Source organism: Balaenoptera borealis (assembly GCF_965194805.1).
Source record: "Balaenoptera borealis genome assembly, chromosome: 15".
In the NCBI taxonomy this organism is placed as follows: domain Eukaryota; kingdom Metazoa; phylum Chordata; class Mammalia; order Artiodactyla; family Balaenopteridae; genus Balaenoptera; species Balaenoptera borealis.
In genome coordinates this window covers 15,045,421-15,065,649 of record NC_138871.1, presented here as the reverse complement: position 1 = coordinate 15,065,649, position 20,229 = coordinate 15,045,421, and the positions used below count along the sequence as shown (strand labels likewise).

The 20,229-nt window shown below is 38.0% G+C and overlaps 1 protein-coding gene across 1 annotated transcript in view; it reads left to right on the top strand.

Annotated features, from left to right (window-relative positions):
• The window catches only part of KCMF1 (potassium channel modulatory factor 1), a 75,770-nt gene that overhangs the window by 26,508 nt on the left and 29,033 nt on the right, over window positions 1–20,229 (top strand). The window lies entirely within an intron of this gene.

Below are 20,229 nucleotides of genomic sequence, written 5' to 3'. Positions count from 1 at the left end.
AACCCTTTATCGGATATATTGTTTGCAGGTATCTTCTCCCATTCACTTGGCAGCTTTTTCGCTTTGTTGATAGTTTCCTTTGTTGTGCAAAAGCTTTTTAGTTTGGTGTAGTCCCATTTGTTTATTTTTGCATTTGTTTTGTCTGCTTCAGGAGACATATTCAAAGAAATGCTATTAAGACCAATGTCAAAGAGCTTACTGCCTATGTTTATTTTAGAAGTTTTATAGCTTCAGGTCTTAACATTTGTTTTTTTTTTTTTGGTTGCACTGGGTCTTAGTTGTGGCAGGTGGGCTCCTTAGTTGCGACTCATGGGCTTCTTAGTTGTGGCTCACCTGCTCCTTAGTTGCGGCATGTGTGCTCCTTAGTTGCAGCCAGCGGGCTCCTTAGTTGTGGCATGCGAACTCTTAGTTGTGGCATGCATGTGAGATCTAGTTCCCTGACCAGGGCTAGAACCCGCATCCCCTGCATGGGAAGGCAGATTCTTAACCACTGCACCGCAAGGGAAGTCCCACATTTAAGTCTTTAATCCATTTTGAATTTATTTTTGTGTGTTGCTAGAGAGTAGTCAGTTTAATTCTTTTGCATGTAACTGTCCAATTTTCCCAACACCATTTATTGAAGAGGCTGTCTTTTCCCCATTGTATATTCTTGCCTTTGTCATATAAGTGTGGGTTCATTTCTGGGCTCCCTGTTCTGTTCCCTTGATCTATGTGTCTGTTTTTGTGCCAGAACCATACTGTTTTGATTACTTTGTAGTATAGTCTGAAGTCAGGGCACATGATTCCTCTGGCCTTGTTCTTCTTCCTCAGATTGTTTTGGCTATGCAGGGTAGTTTGTGTTTCCGTACAAATTTTAGAGTTATTTGCTTTAGGTCTGTGGAAAATGCCAATCGTATTTTGATAGGGAATTCATTGAATCTGTAGATTGCCTTAGGTAATGTCGTCATTTTAACAATATTAACTCTTGCAATCCATCAACATAGTATACCTTTCCATCTGTTTGTGGTGTCTTGAATTTCTTCCATCCGTGTCTTACAGTTTTCTGAGTATAGGTCTTTAACCTCCTTAGTTAGGCTGATTCCTAGGTATTTTATTCTTTTTGATATGATTTTAAGTGGTATTGTTTTCTTAATTTCTCTTTCTGATAGTTGTTAGTGTATAGAATATGCCACAGATTTCTGTATATTAAGTTTGTGTCCTGCAACTTTACAAATTCATTGATGAGTTCTGGTAGTTTTTTGGTGGTGTCTTTGGGATTTTTTATGTATAGTATCATGTCATCTGCAAACACTGACAGTTTTACTTCTTCCTTTCCAATTTAGAATCCTTTTATTTCTTGTCTGATTGCTGTGGCTAGACTTCCAATGCTATATTGAATAAAAGTGGTGAGAGTGGGCATCCTTGTCTTGTTCCTGATCTTAGAGGAAATGCTTTCAGCTTTTCGCCGTTGAGTATGATGCATATGTGGCCTTTATTATGTTGATGTTTGTTCCTTATATACCCACTTTGTTGAGAGTTTTTCTTTTTTTTATCATAAATGGATGGTGAGTTTTGTCAAAAGCTTTTTCTATACCTATTGAGATGATCATATGATTTTTATTTTTCCATTTGTTAATGTGTATCACATTGATTGATTTGTGGATATTGAACCATCCTTGCATCCCTGGGATAAGTCCCAGTTGATCATGGTGTATGATCCTTTTAATGTATTATTGAATTAGATTGCTAATGTTTTGTTGAGGATTTTTGTATCTGTGTTCATCAATGATATTGGTCTATAATTTCCTTTTTTTGTGTGATATCTTTGTCTGGTTTTGGCATCATGGTGATGCTATGCTTGTAGAATGAGTTTGGAAGTGTTTCTTCCTCTGCAATTTTTTTGAATAGTTTGAGAAGGATAGGTGTTAATGTTTGGTAGAATTCACCTATGAAGCTGTCTGGTCCTGGACTTCTGTTTGTTGAGAATTTTTTGGTTACTGATTCAATTTCATTACTGGTAATTGGTCTGTTCATATTTTCTATTTCTTCCTGATTCAGTCTTTGCAGATTATACATTTCTAGGAATTTGTCCATTTATTCTAGGTTGTCCATTTTATTGGTGTATAATTGTTTGTAGTAATCCCTTATGATCCTTTGTATTTCTGTGGTATCAGTTGTAACTTCTCCTTTTTCATTTGTGATTTTATTGATTTAGGTCCTTTCTCTTTTTTCCTTGATGAGTCTGGCTAAAGGTTTATCAATTTTGTTTATCTTTTCAAAAAAGTAGCTCTTAGTTTCATTGATCTTTTCTATTGTATTTTTAGTCTCTATTTCATTTATTTCTGCTCTCATCTTTATGATATCTTTTCTTCTACTAATTTTGGGTTTTGTTTGTTCTTCTTTTTCTAGTTCCTTTATGTGTAAGGTCACTTTCAGGATATTGAAACTTCTAGATTTGGGTTGCAGTTTTCTTCTCTTTAACGTTCTATATTCTCTCTTTCCCTCCTCCACCTTCTCCTTCTGGAAATAATTTAGGTAAGATTTAACTCAGACTCTTCTCTTTTCAGTAATACTTGCATATTATTCTGTTGTCAACAGTGCCTTGAGTTCCCTAGGTCAGAGGCCCTCTGTTTTACCCTCTTCAATGAATAAACTTCCCATTTCCACTTGGAGTAGAGTATGTTGGAAAGGCAACTTACAAATGTAACTGCTTCTGGAAGAGCTTTTACATCTTTCATCTTTAAATGATTTTCCACTCTAATCCAAGTTCCAGCAATACCTGATGCTGCCAGTCCTAGACATTTTGTTGAATCTGTACTGTAAATTGGGTGGTTTTTTTGCTTCCCCCTTTACCCATACGAGGATTCAGCTTTCTCCAACCTCCTAACTCAGTTACCACTCATCCATCTGCTTCCCAGCTTCCAAAATTTTGTTGTTATTATTTATTCGTGTTCTCCCTATTCTTATGAAATTGTCTTTTTTAAATTCCAATACTAAATTTTAAGATTTTCAGAAAAGAACAAAATTAGGCCTTACCTTATTATCTGTTCTAGACCTTATTGTCACAGAATTATGGTTCAGTCTCAAATGCCACTGTCCAGTGCACTGTTGTCCAATGCAATAGCCACTAGCCATGTGAGCCCTTGAAATGCAGCTGTGCAATTCAGTGTGGAACTGAATTTTTAATTTTGTTTTTGTTTGTTTGTTTTTGGCTGCATTGTGCGGCTTGCAGGATCTTAGTTCCCCGACCAAGGATCGAATCCGTGCCCCCTGCAGTGGAAGTGTGGAACCCTAACCACTGGACCACCAGGGAATTCCCTTTATTTTATTTTAATAAATTACATTTAAATAATCACATGCGGCTAGTGGCTGCCATACTGGACAGTGCAGGTCCAGTGCTGGTGAACTAGGAGTTGGAATGTAAATTCTAGTCAGCATATCTACTACATGGAAGTTTTTTTTCCTGTTTCCTTCTCCTTAATTTATTTATTTCTTCATTCATATCAGTGTGGACACATGGATTTCTGTATTATTCAGTGGGCATTATTTTTTTATTATTGATTTTGATGCTCAAATTATCCCAGATTTGGACAGTGGAAACCCCATTCAGGTTTCTTCTGTGTCCTTTTGACATGTACCCTCTTTCTGGATCATTCATTCTAGACCTTAGACATTACAGGCTCCTCACGTACCCACCCTGTCCTAACCTCTGGAATCATCCATGTCTCCAAGGAGCTTTGGTTCCTCTTGGTGGAGGATACTGGAAACCAAGATCTGGTTGCTTGGTGGGCTCATTGCTGCTGGACCAGCACTGCTTCTAGGCTCTGTAAGCTGACAAGGGATTTTTAAAGACTGATGGCTTTGGACAGTACAGATAAAGAGGTATTTCTGTCATTGCAAAAAGGGAAAAGATGGGGTTACTAGAATTTAGGAGTTCAGAGACACCTACTTCTCCAGGCCTATCTCTACACAGTTGGTGCTTGGCCTTTGAGTGGATTCAGCTGGTTGGTGATGAGAATGCCAGAAGAGGTTGGTGCTAGAACCTCTCTGCTGCTGGAGGGGTGCTTTCTCTCTCCCTCTTTAACCTCCCATTGGCAGAATGTAAACCAGAAGCCAGCTGCCAAGGGAGTATGAATAACTGAGTTTGCAAACCCTAGACCATTGTTTCTCAGCCTCGGCACCATTGACATTTTGGGCCAGGTGGCCGTCCTGTGCTTTGTAGGATGTTCAGTAACATCCCTGGCCTCTACCCACTTGATTCCAGTATCCACCCCACCCCCAAATGTTTCCATATATGGCCAGATATCCCCTGGGGAGGCAAAATGACCCAATTGAGGACCACCTCCTGGACCATCATTGCAGAAAAGAATATAGAAGGGTAGGCTTGGAGCTGAGAAACAGTAGTACTAACCAGCACTCTGCTTTACTTTACACAACCTTGAAGTGTGAAGGAAGGGAAGAGAAATTAACATTTACGTTCCTGTTACAGCCCTGCAATATAGAGAGATTAGTATATGCTTTTTTTTTTTTTCTTTAGTTAATGAGGAAAACAAAGACCAGTTAAGTAATTTCTTCGCAGTCAGGCAGGATTCAAATCCTTGCTGATAAAGTTATTCATTTACATGCTCTTGAAGTTTGTGCTTGAATTTTTAGGTTGTAGTTATTGCCATAGTCTTTTTAAGTGGGGCAACTATTCTTTTGAGTGTTGCATTTTCAAGTCATTATGGGTATATTGTCAACCTGGGTGCATTTTCTGGATGGTGCCCTACCGGAGCCATGCTCAGAATAACGGCTAAAAATGTTCACAAATAGAGGGAAGAAGAAACATGAATAATATTTGTTAGGGAATTCCCTGGTGGTTCAGTGGTTAGGATGCTACACTCTCACTGCTGAGGGCCCGGGTTCGATCCCTGGTCAGGGCACTAAAATCCCGTAAGCTGTGCGATGTGGCCAAAAAAAAAATTATGTTAAAGCCAATGTTTTATTTTGTTTTTTAGTTTTGGATACTTATATTTGAGTACTACTTAACTTGATTTCCTAGAGATTTGCTTCAGACTATACAAGCACTGCCTATTTTTCTCATTTTGCCTTTATGCTTAGTCCTTTACTTCTTTCTATTCCATACTGTTGTGTATCACTCTCAGTGGTAGAAAGACATGTCCTCTCTCAAAGGAAATCTCCCAAAGATCAGCCTAATAGTTTACAGTACCTTGCACCTTGCATGACTCATGATCGCCTCAGACCTAACATCCAAAGTAGGCTAGTGTGCTTTCTAAGCCAGACATAAACTGCTTTTTCTCATCCAGTGCTAGAGCATTCTCTGTACTTTGCGTTATTCCTACTCCTCTCCAGAGTTTTATATCTGTTGTAGGTCTCTCTGCTTTCAAATCAGTGAAGGAACTAGAGCAGACACAAACATAACGTAAGGTATGAAGGTAGGATTTTTGAAGACCTATTAGATTTGAAATCGGTTTGCCTAGAAAAGAGGAAGGGGACTTCCCTGGTGGTGCAGTGGTTAAGAATTCGCCTGCCAGTGCAGGGGACGCAGGTTCAATCCCTGGTCCGGGAAGATCCCACATGCTGCAGAGCAACTAAGCCTTTACGCCACAAGTACAGAGCCTGTGCTCTAGAGCCACAACTACTGAAGCCTGCACACCCTAGAGCCCACATGCTGCAACTACTGAAACCCACACGCTCTAGGGCCCGCGTGCTGCAGCTGAGCCCGCGTGCCACAACTACTGAAGCCCGCGCACCTAGAGCCCGTGCTCTGCAGCAAGAGAAGCCACCGCAATGAGAAGCCCGCGCATCGCAGTGAAGAGTAGCCCCTGCTCGCCGCAACTAGAGAAAGCCGCAACTAGAGCAAGCCCACGAACAACAATGAAGACCCAACACAGCCAGGAAAAAAAGAAAACAGGAAGAAGTGACTTGATTCTTTTTTTTTAATAAACTTATTTATTTATATTTGTTTATTTATTTTTGGCTGCACTGGGTCTTCATTGCTGCGCACAGGCTTTCTCTAGTTGTGGGGAGCGGGGACTACTCTTCGTTGCGGTGCGTGGGCTTCTCATTGTGGTGGCTTCTCTTGCTGCGGAGCACGGGCTCTAGGCGCGTGGGCTTCAGTAGTTGCGGCACGCGGGCTCAGTAGTTGTGGCGCACAGGCTTAGTTGCTCCATGGCATATGGGATCTTCGCAGACCAGTGATCGAACCTGTGTCCGCTACATTGGCAGGTGGATCCTTAACCACTGCGCCACCAGGGAAGTCCCAGAAGCGACTTGATTCTTGTCTTAAGCTATGTAGTGGCTTTCTGAGAGCAGATTTAGAGTAACTGCTTTATGTGGAGGAAACATGGAACAAAGGGACCTGAAGTTGTATTTCAGTGTTTTGAAGAGAAGGTACCTCGGGGACTGCTTGGTATGAAGCGTTGTGTCAGGGTGAGGCTAATTGTGGGGCTCTGTTGTACTCTCCCAACTAGAACAGGTCATCTTATATTGCTCTTATTTGTTGGATGTGTTCCCATAGTTCTCTGCCACTTACTCTTCATACTGTATTTTAATTCCTTGTTTACTTATCTTTATTCCCTATTAAACTTTAAACACTAAATGGGTCCTATAGGTGCTCAGAAACTTGTGTTCATTGAAGTAATGTTGTTACAGTAATTTAATACAAAATTATCTCCTAATATCCATGCAGGACAAATCCTTTACACTATAATAGAAAGGGCTGTCATGTGCAGACTGTGAATTTATCACAAATAAATGTGCAGACATTTCTAGCTCAAATAACCATTAAATAGTATGTTTTCTGGTCCCTCCCTATTCATCTTGTGGTTTTCTTCCCCTTTCCCTAAAACAGTTGCAGAAAATCAGTTTTAAAGTGTTTAAACCATAGGCAGGATGTTCCGGGGTGGGGGGTGGCAAATCCCATTAAGTATGTTTCACCCTTTAGTTGTTTATAATGACATTCTTCTCTCTCACAAATATATGTAGTCTGTCTTTCCAGGAAAGGCAAGAAGTCCCCTACTGCTCTTTGTACTGTACTGGCCAAGTATGCAATGGGAAGGCATTCTAAACAGCAACTTCAGCCTGTTGTCAGTGCCCACTAGTACGCTCTCCGCATTGTCTGTGCAGTGTCTAGCGTGCCCGGATTATACACTGTGCTTGGGAGAAGTCATTCTGTGAACGCTTAGCTTGAAACTCAGTGACTAGTTGATACTTCAGCAAGAATTAACAAGTATGGGATATAGAATCCATCTCTGGGGCCAAAAAACATTAGTTTTATTCTATAATTTCATTAGGTCAACTATTTTACCCATTTATACCTCAGTGTAAAACCAGCCATCCTGTCACCTTCCATGCTACTGTACAAGTTGAGATGGGATGGGGGAGTTTTGTCTGTGTTAGGTTTTTGTGGAGTTTTTTAACGAAACATTTTAAACATGTAGAAAGAAAGAAGACTTTGCAGATATGGACGAATTTCACTTTGTACCCTTTCTTGATTCCATTCTATTTCCTTCCTTTTTCTCCCTACTTCCCAGAGGCCATCACTTCTTGGCGTTGGTGTGTATCCTTTCCGTCTACATTTCAACATGCTTTCCACATATGTATGTGTCCATAAACTCTAATTATAGAGTATTGTGTATTTTAAAATTTACATAAATGCTTCCATGTGGTTTGTATCCTTTTACCACTTGTTTTTGTGGGGACTTATACATGATAATAGCAATTTGTTGGAGTACGATTTTCTAGAATTTCATTATGTGATTATGTCATGTATAATAGGTTGTTGATTCCCATGTCTGAAGATGTGTGTATGCCAGATTACCTTATGTTTGAAAAGACCAAAAAAGAAAAACAAATTATATATTTGAGTCATATTTATATTCTGTTGTGATTTGAAAGAGTGAGGCCTGACATGTTTCTTGCTTACTGAAATTTTATTTTTTTTTATTTTTTATTTTTTAAGGTTTTTTTTTTTTGTCTTTGTTTTGTTTTGTTTTATTTTTGGCTGCGTTGGGTGTTCGTTGCTGCGCACGGACGTTCTCCAGTTGCAGTGAGCAGGGGCTGCTCTTTGTTACGGTGCACGGGCTTCTTATTTCAGTGGCTTCTCTTGTTGCAGAGCGCAGGCTTCAGTAGTTATGGTGCGTGGACTCAGTAGTTGTGGCTCGCAGGCTCTAGAGCGCAGGCTCAGTAGTTGTGGCACATGGGGCTTGGTTCCTCCGCGGCATATGGGATCTTTGCAGACCAGGGATCGAACCCGTGTCCCCTGCATTGGTAGGTGGATTCTTAACCACTGCGCCACCAGGGAAGTCCCTGAAATTTTAAATAAAGGAGATGGTAATGTTTTTAAACATTTACCAATATAGGACATGGATTTTCAAAAAGTTAAGAGAACACTACTCTAGAATAAAAACTTAACAAAATAGTGACTTTAGGTAGAGCTGTGTTTGATCAATTATCAACCTCTGGAAATAAATTATATATATATATAATATATATATATAAAAACACCTACCTTGAAAGTAATTCCTCAATCTCAGGGTTTCATTTTAGAGAAGTTATGTGATAGGTAAAATTAAAGTCTCTCACAAAATAAAGAATTAAGGGAAGAATAATAAACATGACATTAATGTATATCTCTATGTCATAGTAAATAAAAAGTTCTAAAGACATCCATTTCTTTTTTTTTTTTTTGTATTTTTTTCAGCTTTATTGGGGTATAATTGACGAAACTGTAAGATATTTAAAATGTGCATGGTGATGATTTGATATACATATACATTGTGAAAGGATTTCTCCCATCTACTTAATTAAAACATGCATCACCTCACATATTTATTATAGTTTTGTTATAGTTTGGTAAGAACATTTAAGTTCTACTTTCTTAGCAAATTTTTTTTTTCACACACACACACTGTATTTTATTTTTACAAGAGATAAATAGACTGACACCAAGCATTGTACATGGATGACCACAACAAAAGCAACAATGATTGCAATTACCAAACATGAAACACACTCATACTATGTCATAATATTGACATTCAGTCCAGTAATCCTCCACCGTAACAGCTCCTTTACTTTGCAGCGAAAATTGATTTGTATATTCTTTGCCTCTGAGTCCTTGTGGGATTTTTTTTTTTTTTTTTTTAAAGAATTTATTTATTTATGACTGTGTTGAGTCTTCGTTTCTGTGCGAGGGCTTTCTCTAGTTGCGGCAAGTGGGGACCACTCTTCATCGCGGTGCGCGGGCCTCTCACCATCGCGGCCTCTCTTGTTGTGGAGCACAGGCTCCAGACGCGCAGGCTCAGTAATTGTGGCTCACGGGCCCAGTTGCTCCGTGGCATGTGGGATCTTCCCAGACCAGGGCTCGAACCCGTGTCCCCTGCATTGGCAGGCAGATTCTCAACCACTGCGCCACCAGGGAAGCCCTTTTTTTTTTTTTTTAATTCAGACAGAAAGTCACAAAAATTATACTCATCCTCATCAGTTCACTCAGTCCCATGTAATTAATTTTTTTTTTTTCATCTTGATCTTTTGTTAGCACTTTTATGAGTTCATCAGTTTTTCATTAGAGTTCTGAAAATGCTTATTCATTCAGTTCAGCAGTACAGTCAGTTACCAGAAACCTGTACTTGTCAGAGTCTTTTCCATGAATTTCTTGAAGATGAAAGCCTTTTATAGAAACATATTTGCAAAAGCATCAGAGTACACCCAGAACTGTCTGTAAATGACAAAAGACTTAAAAATGACCATGGTTAAAGATTTGATGAAAGTTCATAATAATGCAGTTGACAAGAAAATTAGTTATTTCTGAGATATACATTTTAAAGTAATAACTAGGATTATTACTTATAACATTATACCAGAACATATAAGATTTTTAGAAATTTCATGTAATGTCTGACACATTTATATTAATATATTTCCATACATATTTCCATACAAATACAACTATAAGATTTTTAGAAATTTCATATAATGTCTGAAACATTTATATTAACATATTTCCATACATATTTCCATACAAATACAACTATAAGATTTTTAGAAATTTCATATAATGTCTGAAACATTTATATTAACATATTTCCATACATATTTCCATACAAATACAAATATAAGATTTTTAGAAATTTCATATAATGTCTGAAACATTTATATTAACATATTTCCATACAAATAACCCAATGAAAGTTTAGTATTAGTTGTTTTGTTTGTTTGTTTTTTTATACTGCAGGTTCTTATTAGGCATCAGTTTTATACACATCAGTGTATACATGTCAATCCCAATCGCCCAATTCAGCACACCACCATCCCCACCTCACCGCAGTTTTCCCCCCTTGGTGTCCATATGTCCATTCTCTACATCTGTGTCTCAACTTCTGCCCTGCAAACCGGCTCATCTGTACCATTTTTCTAGGTTCCACATACATGCATTAATATACGATATTTGTTTTTCTCTTTCTGACTTACTTCACTCTGTATGACAGTCTCTAGATCCATCCACGTCTCAACAAATGACTCAATTTCGTTCCTTTCTATGGCTGAGTAATATTCCATTGTATATATGTACCACATCTTCTTTATCCATTCGTCTGTTGATGGGCATTTAGGTTGCTTCCATGACCTGGCTATTGTAAATAGTGCTGCAATGAACATTCGGGTGCATGTGTCTTTTTGAATTACGGTTTTCTCTGGGTATATGCCCAGTAGTGGGATTGCTGGGTCATATGGTAATTCTATTTTTAGTTTTTTAAGGAACCTCCATATTGTTCTCCATAGTAGCTGTATCAATTTACATTCCCACCAACAGTGCAAGAGGGTTCCCTTTTCTCCACACCCTCTCCAGCATTTGTTGTTTGTAGATTTTCTGATGATGCCCATTCTAACAGGAGTGAGGTGATACCTCATTGTAGTTTTGATTTGCATTTCTCTAATAATTAGTGATGTTGAGCATCTTTTCATGTGCTTCGTGGCCGTCTGTATGTCTTCTTTGGAGAAATGTCTATTTAGGTCTTCTGCCCATTTTCGGATTGGGGTGTTTGTTTCTTTAATATTGAGCTGAATGAGCTGTTTATATATTTTGGAGATTAATCCTTTGTCCGTTGATTCGTTTGCAAATATTTTCTCCCATTCTGAGGGTTGTCTTTTGGTCTTGTTTATGGTTTCCTATGCTGTGCAAAAGCTTTGAAGTTTCATTAGGTCCCATTTGTTTATTTTTGTTTTTATTTCCATTACTCTAGGAGGTGGATCAAAAAAGATCTTGCTGTGATTTATGTCAAAGAGTGTTCTTCCTATGTTTTCCTCTAAGAGTTTTATAGTGTCCAGTCTTATATTTAGGTCTCTAATCCATTTTGAGTTTATATTTGTGTATGGTGTTAGGGAGTATTCTAATTTCATTCTTTTACATGTAGCTGTCCAGTATTTCCAGCACCACTTATTGAAGAGACTGTCTTTTCTCCATTGTATATCTTTGCCTCCTTTTTCATAGATTAGTTGACCATAGGTGCGTGGGTTAATCTCTGGGCTTTCTATCTTGTTCCATTGATCTATGTTTCTGTTTTTGTGCCAGTACCATATTGTCTTGATTACTGTAGCTTTGTTGTAGAGTCTGAAGTCAGGGAGTCTGATTCCTCCAGCTCCATTTTTTTGCCTCAAGACTGTTTTGGCTATTCGGGGTCTTTTGTGTCTCCATACAAATTTTAAGATGATTTGTTCTAGTTCCGTAAAAAATGCCATTGGTAATTTGATAGGGATTGCATTGAATCTGTAGATTGCTTTGGGTAGTGTACTCATTTTCACAATGTTGATTCTTCCAATCCAAGAACATGGTATATCTCTCCATCTGTTGGTATCATCTTTAATTTCTTTCATCAGAAGACATCTATTTCTGAACCAAACAAAAAACAGATTAATTGTTGTCAGATGATCTGCTTTAGTAGGTAACCCTTCATCGTAATCACTGTCATTTCATGATTGTGTGCCTTTGGAGCACGCTACTTATTGCTTGTGGACCTCAGTTTATTCATCTGTAAAAGAAGAACAACAGTTCAGTGACCAAGCCCTTCACAGGTGCCTGAGGCATCAAGGTCAGTTAAACACTAATTGGTTAGCGGAGATGATCTGAGGGAGAGTCTCCTATGTCACTTTATACCAGTTTTAAAGGCTTTAATTTTTCAGACCGGCCCCAATAGGTTTGAAACGTAGTATATTTTTTACTAGTATTTTCCTTTATACGTCTCTGCAAAATGCTCATGTAATCACTAGATATTTTTATAAAAATTACCACCTTCTTTAAGGGCGCTTGTCTTTTTGGGAGGGCTGGAGCTTTCTGCCCTTGCCCTGTTGGCCTGCCTGGAGGGTCTTTAAAACAGGGCAGTGTTTCTGATTAGTGTGCATTGTTTATAGCAACTAAATGGAGTTGCACACATATTTGAAAATATTGAGATTTTAGTTTTGGCTTTTACATATGAAATTGTTAACACAAATCTGTGGCTGATAAAAAACCTGCTTCCCAAGAACAAACCCTTCGTTTATACAGCTGGCAACCAAGCTCTTCTGGGCTGATGTTGCCGAATGGGGGCCGATGCCTAGAAGTATTCGGCACAGCATTTTTGCTGACTTAATTTTCCTTTCTCCTACGGGAAACAAGTACCTGTTGTTCAGTCCCTTCTTTTCCCCCCCTGCTTTCATCATTCAGTCATTCTTACATCAAGAGGTCTATTATAGACACACATTAATCCTCGTTTCCCTTCTCTCTTTTGAGCTCTTATCTAAATACTCTAGGAGAATGTCCCTTTCTCTTTTCATCCACTTCATTCATTCAGCAGATACCCACTGAATTCCCACTTTGTCCCAGGCATTCCTTACACACCTCTTCTTCCTTCGTTTTATGTGTGAGTCAGAAAATAGCTCTAATCATGGCTGAGTATAATAGTAGATTGAGTAATATAGAAGCTTCTCTATTTCCAGATGAGAGGTTCTGAAAGACTATTCCTAACTAAGCTTACTCATGAGCAAGTCCATTGTTACTAAGGTAGGTTTCTGTTCGCAGGCCAGGGATGCATTTCTACGAAATAAGAGCATAGAACAGTTCTTTAAAACCAAGCAAAACAGCCAGTTGTTCCAAAATGGACCAAATTTCACTACACTAAAAACTTTTAGAAGTGAATTAAACTTCCCTCTTTGACAAAATGCATAAGGAACTCCTTAAATATAACGTCCAACCCCTGCCTTTCTGTCCACTTTGTTGGACAGACGTGAACTAGCTTTGAATCATCCATAGCCATGAAAGAAGTTTTATCGTATTTTCCAACTACCTCATGACTTTGTTGTGAAGATTAATAAAGTAATTATGAAAATTGGCACACAATAAATAATGATGGAAGTTGCTACTAATACCACTGGAGTATTAGCTCTGTGTAGCAAAGACCTTTACTCATTGCTGTATCTTGGCACAGAATATATAGTAGTGGAAGGATAGATGGATGCTCCTTATTGTTACATGTCACCAAACTTGTAGAATTCCACCTGAAAGCAATAAAGCAAAAGTTAGAAAGCTGAGTCCCAGTACAGAAAAGGTTGTTTTAAATGGCCGGGTAAATGTATCACAGGTTCAAGCAAGTCTGCTAAGTGTGAAGAACACACATACTACAAGATCTATTTACCAGGCTGTTCCATGTTTTCCCCTAAAGTTCCTCACCATCACCCTGCCCTCTTTCTTCTGAATCGTACCCTCCCCAGCTGTATACGCTCCTTCTCATTTCTCTTTTCTCTGCCCCTGGAATCTCTTTAACTATAGGTCTTTTCTTTTTTTTTTATTTTATTTATTTTTTAAATTTTTTAAAATTTTTCTATTTTTGGCTGCGTTGGGTCTTCATTGCTGTGCGCAGGCTTTCTCCAGTTGGGGCGAGCAGGGGCTACTCTTTGTTGCGGAGCACAGGCTCTAGACGCACAGGCTCAGCAGTTGTGGCTCAAGGGCTCTAGAGAGTGGGCTCAGTAGTTGTGGTGCACGGGGTTAGTTGCTCTGCGGCATGTGGGATCTTCCTGGACCAGGGATCGAACCCCTGTCCCCTGCATTGGCAGGCGGATTCTTAACCACTGCGCCACCAGGGAAGTCCTAAAGGTCTTTTCTTGAATGGTATCTTTGTATGGGTCTCTCTACCCAACTTTCTCTCCTTTTGAGTCTCTCCCTTTATCATATGGCATAGATTTTTTTAAAATAAACATGTATAGAGTTACATGTGTATTTAATTGAGTGGGGGGGGGGGATTCTGCTCCTAATTCTAAAAATAATTGAGTAGGGCTTTCTTTTTTCTTTAAAAAGAAACAAACTCCTAGAGTTACTTTACCTTTGCAAGGCATGATTGATTCTCTTTCTCCCAATGTTTCTTTAATAGAAGGGGGAAAAGCTTTCTACTCCTGATCTAGGCTCCTAGCTTGTGAAGCATTATAAAATTTGTCTTAGGTTCCAGCGATTTTGCTTCTAGAAATATCCCTTGACCATCTTCTTTAATTCTGGCTACTTCTGCTGTTCACTGAATTATATAATAGTTCATTTCTTTAATTGCTTGTGTTCATCTGAGATTCTCTTCAAAAGGTTGCATGATTCTTCAACCATCTAAATGCAAAGAGCCTCTTTGGGAATTGCCCTTATCATTGTCAAGTTATTTTAGTGGCATAGTTCTCTGTGCAGATCTTAATATTAAAATTGTTCAACAGCATGTAATAAACACACACATTCTTTTTTTAAAAGTCACACTTATTTAGAGATGCATAGGGCCCGAAGAGAGAATTCACTGAAGTAAAAAGAGGGCCTTCTCTCCAAATTACATGGCTTCTAGAAGTCAAAATAGATTGTCCGTGGCAAAGGCTGAATAATCCCAGGGCTTCAAATTCATGTGGAGTCTCTTCCTGTTGTGTTCTTTTCACTGTGTATCTTGACAGGTAGCTTTCCTTTTGTCGACCTTCTCTTCCCACCACCTCTCTGTTCCCTACCTAAAAATTCATTCAAATCAAAAGAAAAAGCTGTATCAACCTTTGGGTTTTTCTTTTAAAAGATATATAAATGTATATATAATGTACACGTAATATATATATAAGTAAATAAACCTTTGTTTATTTTAGAAAATTAAGAAAGGAAAAAGACTTTACATATTATTTCAGTGGATTTTTAAACATCTGTTCCCACTAGAGGGCATTCTTTCCATTGATTTTAGTTCATAGCTTTTATGTATTTATTTTACAGAACTGCTAAATATAAAGGTAAGTGTTGAGGGTATGAATGTGTTCAGATATACCTATTATAGATAGGGATTGTCAGATATACACCATTCTTTTTATGTAAGTTTCACACATGAGCATGTCAAAATTGAGGTTAAGCTGTATTTCCTGGCATTTTTGTTTGTCTTGTTAGGTGAACTTGATCAGATGGGGAATCACAAATATCCCACCATAACTTTAAGATATAGCTTGTGTAGATGTAGATGTGGTACATATATACAATGGAATATTACTCAGCCATAAAGAAAGAATCAAATAATGCCATTTGCAGCAACATGGATAGACCTAGAGATAATCATACTAAGCGGAGTATGTCAGAAAGAGAAAGACAAATACCATATATCACTTATATGTGGAATCTAAAATACGACACAAATGAACTTATCTACGAAACAGAAACAGACTCACAGGTACAGAGAACAGACTTGTGGTTGCCAAGGGGGTGGGAGGGGGAGGGATGGATCAGGAGTTTGGGGTTAGCAGATGCAAACTGTTATATATAGGATGGGTAAACAACAAGGTCCTACTTGTATAGCAACAAGGTCCTACAGTACAGCACTATGTTCAATATCCTGTGATAAACCATAGTGGAAAAGAATATGAAAAAGACTATATACATGTATAATAATCACTTTTCTGTACAGCAGAAATTAACACAACCTTGTAAATCAACTATACTTCAATAAAATTTAAAAAAATAGAAAGATGTAGCTTGTGCTAGTTGCCATGTTACAAAGTAGTGATTGTCCGAATTTGTTTATGACAATATGGCTAAAGCTAGATTATTCAAGGATGAGTTGCATATTTTATTATTTGGTTAACTCAGTTTTTGCAGGGTGTATATAGTATAGAGTAACTGAAACCTAACATTTTTTAAATCCAGGAGATCTCAGTGCTAACACTTCAGCCTTGCCTCTTCAAGGTGATATTTTATTTGATAATATTTGAATTCTTGTTTCTATTATAAATGATACTTTTCTATAGGAACTTTTTTTTTAACATCTTTATTGGAGTATAATTGCTTTACAATGTTGTGTTTCTGCTGTATAACAAAGTGAATCAGCTATATGTATACGTATATCCCCACACCCCCTCCCTCTTGCATAGGAACTTTAGTTCTTAGCATCTTAAATATATCTTATCGTTATCTCACCAGAAGCAACTTCATTCTTCCTATCAAGGAATTGATCGTTTTACATAAGCCACGTATATGTTCTGTTTCAGATTTTCCTGAGTCTCCTGGTACCAGGTAGAACACTGTTACTAACCAAGCGACTGTGCATTGAAGAGCTGGCTTGTTTTCCCTGATAGGAAAAGCACCTGTAGTAGACACAAAGGGAGCAAATTTTGTTAGTCTGTGTTATAGAGTGAATTCTGACAGGTGTACTTGGAAGAGGGTCTGTTTTGAGTGAGAAATCTGAGGTTCTTTTCAAAGCTAAATGAAATTTAGTAATTTCAAGTTGGGGCGGAGGGAGACTGGTTGCTGTGGAGAAACTGTGGCAAAGCCTATTCATGCTACTGTGCTTTTATTCAGAGACTTCGAGCTACTGTCGAGTGGTGGTATGGAATCTTCTCTAAAGTGAGATATTGACTAAAGCTTATGATAACAGATTAGAAGTATTAAATTGGCAGAGCTGTTACAATGAGAAGGAGTAGCAGGTTGTATGGAAAATTATGTGTGATAAAATATTTTTACTTCCCTGACTTCTTATTCATAGTACACTCATCACCAAAACAAATCCTCTCTAGCATACTTGCTGCTATAGATTATTATAAAGTTACTCTTACTTACGTTGTAAGAAACCCTGCTGAGAACTTACCTAATATAATGTTTAATGGTCAGACTGAAATATATATTTGTGTTTGAAATAATAACCTTGAATCACAAAAGTTGTTAAATGTCTTTTTTTGGGGGGGAGGGGCACACGACTTGCGGGATCTTAGTTCCCCAACCAGGGATTGAACCCGCGCCCACAGCAGTGAAAGCACCGAGTCCTAACCACTGGACCGCCAGGGAATTCCCCAAAAACATACATTTTAGAAATGATTCCATCAAAAATAGTTAATAATTTTTTAAAAGAACCCCAGTTTCTTAAAGGGCTCACAGTTACTGAACTCCAGCTGGATTGTAGGTGAAGCCTGACACCACTCGACATCCTCACCCCTTAGGAGAGCATTTAGATTTAGATAGCTTCGAATTTTATCAGCCGAGTAGAACAGGCAAGGGACAGGCGTCATCAGCATGTCCCTGCTGAAACTGATGCAGTGTTTGGGAGTATCACCACCCCCAGTCGCCTTACGCTTTGCTCATTTATACTTGTCGGTGGGCATCCCCACCACAGAAAGAAGAGTGGGGCCCGCAGATGTAATGGTGGATGGGACATGCCGAAAAGTGAGTGTTCAAAACTGAGCTTGCCTTTCAGGCACCTCTTTAGCTCAGTTCACACTACATTTTGTTTGACAAAGTTATTGTACCCTATTACATTAAACTTTCATTTGTGAATCTGAATAGATACTTAGCCCTTTTCAATACCTTCAGTGTTGTGCTTAAAGCATTGTCATGCTTGGAACCTATTTTGAATAGGCAAATTTTGAAGTATTCCATCTTTTTGCCCACCATCTTTTCAGTGAAGCTTTCTTTGTCCACACTGTTTATCCTTTTTTGCTTTATTTTTCTCCATGGCACCTATCTTGTAACTTGCTTTATAACTTAGTTTGGTTATATGCCTGTCTTCACCCACTATTTTAGGCTATCATTCATTCTTTTTTAATTCATTCTATAATGGATGGTTGATGGCCCTTTGGGTTGTTAACAACCTTTTTTTTTCTTTCCAGTTGCAAAAACTGCTGTGAACATTCTTTTACATTCTTCTGGTGCTCCTGGGCAAAAGTTTCCCCAGGGAATAGATTTAAGAGTGAAATCGCAGTGACAGTAATTGTACATGTTTAACTTGACTAGAATATGAACAAAATTTGCGAAGTACTTGTGCAGATATATGTTCCCACTAGCAGCGTAGAAGAGTTTCTGTTGCTCCTTGTCTTCTGTAGCGCTTGATATCAACAGACTTCTAAGTTTTTGCCAGATTGGTAGATGTAAAATGATAGCTCATGATGGTTTTATTTGCACTTTTTTGATGACTAACGAGATGAGAGTCTTTTCATATATTTATTGGTCATTTGTGTTTGTTGTTCTTTGTAGTGCCTATTGAGGTCTTTGCCCATTTTTCTGTTGGATGTTGGTCATTTTCTTACTGATATGTGAGAGTTCCTTAATGTATTCTGTATACCTTACTTTTGTCTGTCACGTATGTTGTATTTATCACCAGTTTCTGGACCTTGTCTCTTCTATCACTCCAGGGTATTAAAAAGTGAAGGAAAAGTCTTAATTTTAATGTGGTTGAATATATCTTTTTATGGTTTGGGCTGTGTGTGTGTGTGTGTGTGTGTGTGTGTGTGTGTGTGTGTGTGTGTGTGTTTAAGAAATTGTTTCCTACTCTGAGCTCATAAAAATATTCCCTACATTGTCTTCAGAGATTTTTTCACTTTCCTTTCACATTTGTCTTTAAACCATTTGGAATTGGTTCTTGTATGTAGGATCTGTGGAAGAGATCCAATTTTATTTTCCCCATATATGGGTGATCACCTGTCCTAGTACCATTTATTGTCTACTCCCTTCTTTCCCCACTGATCTCTAGTGACCTTACTGTCATGAAACAGATTTCAACATGTGTGCATCTGTTTGGGGGCTTTCTATTCTGTTCCTTTGGTCAGTTTGTCTGTCTCTATGCCAATGCCATTCTATCTTAATCACTGTAGCTTTATAATAGCTCTTGCTATATTAAGCAAATCCCTCCATCTTGTTATTCTTCAGGAATATCTTGGCTATTCTTGACCTTTGCAAATTGTGTAAAAATTTGAGTCAGCTTATCATGTTCCACAAAAAATTCTTTTGTGATTTTTTATTAGAATTGTATTGAATCCACAGATCAATTTGGGGAGAATGATATTTTATTATGTTGAACCTTCTAGTCAGTGAACCTGGTATTTTTATTTTTTAAAGCTCTTTGTCTTTGAACACATTTTTACTAATTTACTTCATAAAGGGCTGCATATCTTTGGTTGGCTTTTTTTTTAATTTATTTATTTTTATTATTTTTGGTTGCGTTGGGTCTTAGTTGCAGCATGCGGGATCTTCGTTGCAGTGTGCGGGCTTCTCTCCAGTTGCGGCACGCAGGCTTAGTTTCCCCATGGCATGTGAGATCTTAGTTCCCTGACCAGGGATTGAACCTGTGTCCCCTGCATTGGTAGGTGGATTCTTAACCACTGGACCACCAGGGAAGTCCTCTTTGGTTAGCTTTATTCATAGGCACTTTTCAGAAATGCTACTACAAATGACATAATTTTTTTATTGTGGTAAAATATGCACAACATATCATTTTAACCCTTTTTGCATGTACAATTCAGTGGCATTAGTACATTCACATTGTTGTGCAACTATCACCACTGTCCATCTCCAGAATTTTTTTATCATCCCAAACTGAAACCCATTAAACAATACTCCCCATTCCCCCTTCCACCCAGCCTCTGGTAACCACTGTTCTACTTTGGTTTGGTTTTTTTTTTGGGGGGGGGGGGTTGTTTTTGTTTTTGTTTTTGTTTTTTTTCTGTGAATTTGACTAATCTGAGTACCTCATATAAGTGGAATCATAAATGGCATTTTAAAAATATATCAGTATTTGTCTTTTTTGAGTGAAGAAATCAGTGTTTTATTAAATTGGTTTTGTATTTAGCCACCTTGCTTAAAATATTAATTCCAATAATTTAGCTGGGGTTTTCTACATAAACAAGCATATCACGTGTGAATAAAAGGCTTTTCTACTATTAAACCTGCCCATTGAGTTTTAAATTTTAATTAATTTTTGTATACCTAGATAGTTCATTTTCAAATCTGTTGGTTGCCTCTTCAAG